Here is a 6,956-nt window from a genome sequence, read left to right on the forward strand (position 1 = left end):
ATACCCATTTTTCTACAGATCAATGGAAGCAAGGTAATATAATTATGACTAGTGTATGATTACTTAAAAAGTCATCATTGCAAAAGCAATAAGTTGCAATAGTTGTAAACATAAACTTAACATTCATTTGTAGATTGTTTATTGCTGCTCTTCATTTCAATGAGAATGGAAATAAACCTCAGAAAACGAAGAATGGTAGGCAAACAGAAGAGGCATTGATTTGGAGAGTGGCTTATTCAAAGTCAAAAGAAGGACAAGGGGTCATCAAACCAGTGAAAGTTGACAGCACTTATGGTTAGCACAGAAAAATAAACTTACCTTTTCTCAAAGTGCAATGCAAAGCCAACATAAATAATGATTTGCTTTTCAGGATATGTTAAGGACTTGATGAAAGAAGTTTTGTACTTCAGACGCATTAATCCAACACTGTCCAAAGCTCTTGATTTCGCTGGAGTGAAAGAAATACCTGTCCCATTGACTCACCACAAATCAAAAATCAGCAAAGCTGAAGCCATTAAGCAACATGGCTTTAATAAATAAAAAGAAATAACGTCCCACATGAAATAAACATAATTACAAATGAACAGACTTTGTCATACGCCATAAGCCCTACCATTCAGTAGTGTTGAGCATATTCAAATCCTTTGTATTCTCCAGAAGGCGAAGGAAATGCTTTCCGGATTTTGTCCACAGCACAAGAAGGTATGGGTAGTCGGTACTTTTTTCCCAACCTGCCATGCACCCAAGCCGTCCACTGTCGGTACGCCGTGTAGCATAATGCTCTGAACGATACAAAATTTTGTCTAAGATACTTATCGGCATTATACACTTGTCGACATACACGTAATTACACTTCTAAGGTAATATTTACTCGTTTTCTTCACTCTCAGGCATAGGTCCAATGTCATGTGTACACGACCATAGCTGTTTTTAAGACAGCTTCGTTTGTACATACTGTGGGAAACTCTTCCTCTTGTGTGATGCAATATGATCGCCATGTATCAGAGGATCAGTGTTGTTTACCTCTTGGCAACATATACTTTCCCGTCCTGTACTCATGACCACACAAAGCCACACTCGCACCTAAAAGATAAACATTCTTTCTACTTTGGAAAAACAATGAAGCATCAATAAAATGCAACTAACCATTCAACATTTCCAATTCTGTGAATGTATTCATCTTCGCTTTCCGATGACAAAGAATTGTCATTACTATGACCACCTTCCGCGTTGGCCAAAGGCTCAAACATGTAAGGTTGTACCTCATTGTTATTGACGACAATATCATAATCGGCTTCTTCTTCAGAAGAATCCATTAATTTTTTGTTAAATAAAAAACAGTAATAGCAAACTACCGAAAGCCGTGCAAGAATTGCGTGCAAGTCGTAGAACGATATAAGAACGAAGCTTGTTTATGTCAACTATTACGTCACTCTTTCCCAGTTCCCAGACATAAACAATCTCACGGCGTTTTAGCAATGTTCATCGAATACCGTGTTTTTACCGATTATAACCCTAAATATCTTTTTAAATATTTCGCGGACGACTTTGAAACTTGGTACGTCTTATTTTCACGCTATAGGCATTACAATAAAATAAAGTTGTCTTCTAGCTTGCATGTGTCCTTTAAGGCACTCCTGGATCCCCTATAATGCATGCGTAGTTCAACCCACCCCTGTTGGAGGTCACCCGTAGGTGCAACATGCACTAGGTTAGGTTAAGTTAAGGGCATGATGGGTTACCTCCTTCAAGGGGCATTCCTTTTCAGGGCGGAATTCCGGTGCCATGCGCAGGTAGGAAGTTTAGATAGCATAGGCATGCGTTGTAGTTGCGGCGAGTAGTTGCTACGCTCAGATAACAGCGTGGGGTTTGTACCTTTAAAGGATGAACCCCACTGTCAAGAGAAATGAGTGAATTTTAAATGCTTGAAAGAAATCTTTCAATCTTGTCACTCATTCCTAAATCGACAAATAGATACTCAAAAAAGTATTTATTTTGTTAAGACATTTACAGTTTAAGGGTGGCGTGGCGATGACTGTAAATGTGTTAAGGGACATGTTGTTTTCTGTCAAGGAAAACTTCATTCCTGGGAATTTCAATGCTACAAGCCACAGCGAAAGTGAGCGTAAAAATAAATTAGTACACCAGGTCTAAGTATGCGGAATGCCTTCATAATAACGTAAAAGAAAACACGGTTTTAATTTAAAGTACATTGTTTTGCTTTTTTATAATGGTTACTATGAAGACAAACCGCAGACGTTGTCACATATTAACTAAAAGTTACACGAAGGTTTCCATGTTCACCAGTCGCGTTTCTATGAAAGTCATGTATGTGATAATTGTCAAAGTAAAACATAATTTAAATAAAGCACTGCCGGTTGTTTGGTTAAACTATCACCACTTCATTGGTAACCAAACTTAACGTGTGCTTCTTCAAGAGGTTTAAAAAAAACATTGAATTTCGTCTAACCGTACAAACTATCTTGAAGTACAGTAATCTAATCCATGTCATACAGCCATCGCTTGCTCCAATTTTAGGCGTTAGTGGCACCGCGCAAAGCACTGAATTAAACGGTGCAAAATAGGGCGCTTAAGTGGCGCTAGGTGCGACTGATTTGGTCATGGATTAGATAAGAAAACACACGTTTTAAGAAATTCCATCAATACACAATTTTCTCGTGCAAAGAAGAAAATTGTCCACTTCGGTGATCGGTTTAATTTCGCTTTGTATACGTATATGTCGGTTAAAATGGCGACTTTCTTCCGAAACTATAGTGCACGTTAAAAAATACTATAAAATTTGGGACTTGAAGTTGCGCTTTGAAAAAAATGGACGGTCTCTTCTATTTTTTTGGCTTTTTGCTTCGTTTCAAAGGTATGTAAACATTATTAATTATATACATGGGTCCCCAGGGCGCGGAACTTCGGCTAAAATCCCTAGTGGTTTTTTCCTGTTCAGTATTCTCCAAGTTCTTGTGCCTTTGTGGTTCGGTCTTGGTTTATACCGTTCAGGTTTTTCCATTAGGGATTTTTTATTTCGGTTAAGTCTTCAAAAAAACAGTGAGCTTGGTGTCGGACTAAACTTGTACTACTTCATGTCATATACAATAATGGCACCTTAAGAAATACAATTTGAACGTTATGAAGTTATGAACGCTTAGCTAAGCGAAACAAAGATCTACCAGCTAAAATTTACGGCCATCCTCATGTTTAAGCTAATTCGCTTTTCGAACAGTTTTGTGATTTTAGTTGAACTATTTTCATATTTATTTACATATCACATGATGTAAATGTGAACGTTTATTACCGTTTAATTGGGGAGCTCGAAGTTGCACATTTTAGCATTTCGACATTGAAACGGCAGTATAAAAAGGCTGGTAATTGTTGTTTGTGACGTTAAATAATAAAGTGTAATGCAAGGAAAGGAAAGCATTAGAACGACATCATGAAGCTATTGACCTTTTTTTTACTATTTCGCTCAAGCAATAACTTACCAGCTTTGAGCTTCAAAAATTCTACAAAGATCAAATTTTGGAACTATAAAATATCCATAATCTGTTCATTGACAAAATTTTCTGCACTATCGAAAAGAAACGGACAAATTCGAGTATTTTCAAAAAGCGGTACAATTTAGTCTTTGGGTTTGATTCCCAATGCACTGTTATTATACAAGAACAAGTATAAATAACAATTAGCTCTTTCCCATCATAAATGAGGTTGAAAAGTTTTTTTGTGGAAATAATTACATCTGTATTCTTTTCTATGTTAAAGAGTTGAACGCTCAATATGTACACCAGTGTAATATAGGAAAGCGTATTTAGGGCAATATATATAAAATAATTTCATTTTTAAGATGTAATATTCTTGACAAATGCACGTGGTCTGATTGGAACGCTAATATCTTTGACATTCGTTTACTCAGAAATCTTTTACAAAAAGAATATTTGTATTCTTGGCAAATGTCTCATGAATTCTTTACAAATACGATGAAAGTGGCTTTAGTGTACGAAAAGAATTATAACCTATATATTTTTTGTAAATAGGACACTGAAATATCCACAAATGCTTCGTTAAACATTTTGCTTTTAAAAGAATCTATAGATATGACTTTGATGCTTGCCTTTAATTTTTGATTATGTTCAAGATACCTATTTGCAGTCCTTTTTGGATATATACAATCGAGGTTTAGAGCTTCATCTAACTAAGTTGTAAGTATTGACGTCACGTGACGTGAGTATTGCCTTTGAAAACTTACGTATATTAATGTATACTTTAATGTAATTGCCTCCATAAGAAATATATATCCTGAAAATGCCCGTCCTTAACCTTTTTCAATTTCTTTTTTTCGTCGAGTTTTGACGCGTTTCTTTGGTTTGGAGTAAGCGTTAGTGTTCGTACTAATTATTCCAATGTGAACTGCAAATTTTCTTGTTTCAACATGACCAATGTGAAAAATATATTAAATATCATCAGACAATATAAATCACATAATTTTTTGTAGTATGAATGTCATTCTTTATTGATTTCAGCAAATCTGTACGTATACAGCTGATAGCTTCGTCTCATAAGGTCTTTCCTATTCATATTGTCCTGGTTGTGAATAAAATTGACCGGTTTGCTTTGGGGCGTCGCAACTGATGTAGAAAATTTTAAACTCTTTGCTGATTTGAGAATGTTTAAAAACACTACTTAATTGAATAGCAAAATACCGAATTTTGATTACAAATTGTGATTGATTACCTTTTAAGCGTTACCTTTTAGCAACGGTATGCTTTACATCTTGAACAGTTTGAATAGGGTGTACTTCACATTGGAATAGGGTTTGGGGTAAGCAATAAGATTATCAAACTAAAGAGTTGAGTTATTAAATAGTTAGAATAGTGGTTGTGCTCGTGTTAGTGTTAGCATAAGTAATGTGCCAAGTAATGTGCGTCTTTGTCTCAGTGTTCGAGCTAGTTTTAGTCTTATGATAATGTCTTCATAGTGAAAATGTCTTAATGCTGGTGTTGGTCTAAGTGATAGGAGCAGTTTTAATGCTCATTATTGTTGTTAGTCTTTGTGTATGGTGCTCGTGTTAGTTTTTTCTTGGTGTTGGTATTTCTGTTAGTCTTGGTGAATTTGTCACCGTTTATTAATTTTACAGTTTATTTTGACGACAGTGAATAGAGAAGAGTATGGTGATGATTTTACTGTTTTTGTTACAATGACGGGGGCGGAGAATATTATATCCTATCCTCTCTTTGCTTCACTTTTCCTTACTTCTGTTGTTGCCTCTTCTCTTCTCGATGTTTGTCAATTTTTATCAACTCTTGTGCATGCCTACCCTCTACTCTGCCTTCTCCTCCTTGATTTTCCTTTATTCTTTTTTCCTCTTGTTTCCTCTTCCCTTTTCTCTATCGTCTCCTCTTCGCTTTTCTATAGGTCTTGTTGTATGAACAAATTTTTGTTCTTATGTTGGAAAACCAGTGTAGCACTGTTGCTTTTATGTAGTAAAATGTAGTTCGATGTGCAAGGATCTTCCTTTGCCGTAGATAAAAAAAATTTATGCATTTGGAGCAAAAAAGTGAAAACAGTTGAGCTTGGTTTGGAAGAAAAGAAATGGACTAGAAATTAATTTAAATGGTTAACAAGAAGCTATCAAAGTTTATGTATTTATTTAAAAAATGAAAGGGAGGATGAGAGGAGATAAGGAATTTCTAAAAAAACGTAATTTTGCTGCATGTATTAACACCGCTTAAGTAGGATATCCATCAATCATTACTTGATCTTTAGGAACTGTAATTAAGAGAAAAGATAGATTGTTCGATTTATAGAATCAAGAAAAAAATATATTCTTTATTCTTGTCTATCTTTATGTCCACATCCTTTGCCTACCTTTCTGTGTACCTTCAAGTTCACCTGTGTACCTTCATATTCACCTATGTGTCTACTTCTGTGTCTACGTAACTAGTTTGCGTCCATCTGCGTACATCTATTTGTATGTTGTACTTTTTACGTCTCTCTTTATGTTTACGTTTGACTTTGTGTATACCTTTTTGTGTACTCTTGTGTCTACCTTAATGTCTACTTTGTGTCTATCTTTTTGCCCACCTTTATTTATGTCTACCTTAATTTACGAATGTTCTTGTAGTTGTAAGACATAACACGATATAATGAAATCAGACCATACCTATAGGACCTATAAGACCATGCATACGCAAACGTCATGTGAGACCTATCAGACCATACATACGTAGAAGTCACGTGAGTACAATAAGACCATACATACCTAGAAGTCCGTGAGGCCTATAAGAACATACATACGTAGAAGTCACGTTAGACCTATAAGACCATACATACGTGGAAGTCACGTGAGACCTATATGACCATACATACGTAGAAATCACGTGATACGTATATCACCATACATACGTGGAAGTCACGTGAGACCTATAAGACCATACATACGTCTAAGTCATGTGAGACCAATAAGACCATAAATACGTGGAAACCACGTGAGACCTATTAGACCATACATACGTCGAAGTCATGTGAGACCTATAAGACCATACATACGTAGAACTCACGTGAGACCTATATCACCATACATACGTGGAAGTCACGTGAGACTTATAAGACCATACATACGTAGAAGTCACGTGAGACCTATAAGACCATACATACGTGCAAGTCCGTGAACCTATAAAACCATAAATACGTGGAAGTCATGTGAGACCTATAAGACCATACATACGTAGAACTCACGTGAGACCTATATCACCATACATACGTCGAAGTCACGTGAGACCTATAAGACCATACATACGTAGAAGTCACGTGAGACCTATAAGACCATACATACGTAGAAGTCACGTGAGACCTATAAGACTATAAATACGTGCAAGTCCGTGAACCTATAAAACCATAAATACGTGGAAGTCATGTGAGACCTATAAGACCATACATACGTAGAACTC

The sequence above is a fragment of the Xenia sp. Carnegie-2017 genome, unplaced genomic scaffold, assembly GCF_021976095.1.
Source record: "Xenia sp. Carnegie-2017 unplaced genomic scaffold, XeniaSp_v1 HiC_scaffold_3, whole genome shotgun sequence".
Lineage (NCBI taxonomy): Eukaryota > Metazoa > Cnidaria > Anthozoa > Malacalcyonacea > Xeniidae > Xenia > Xenia sp. Carnegie-2017.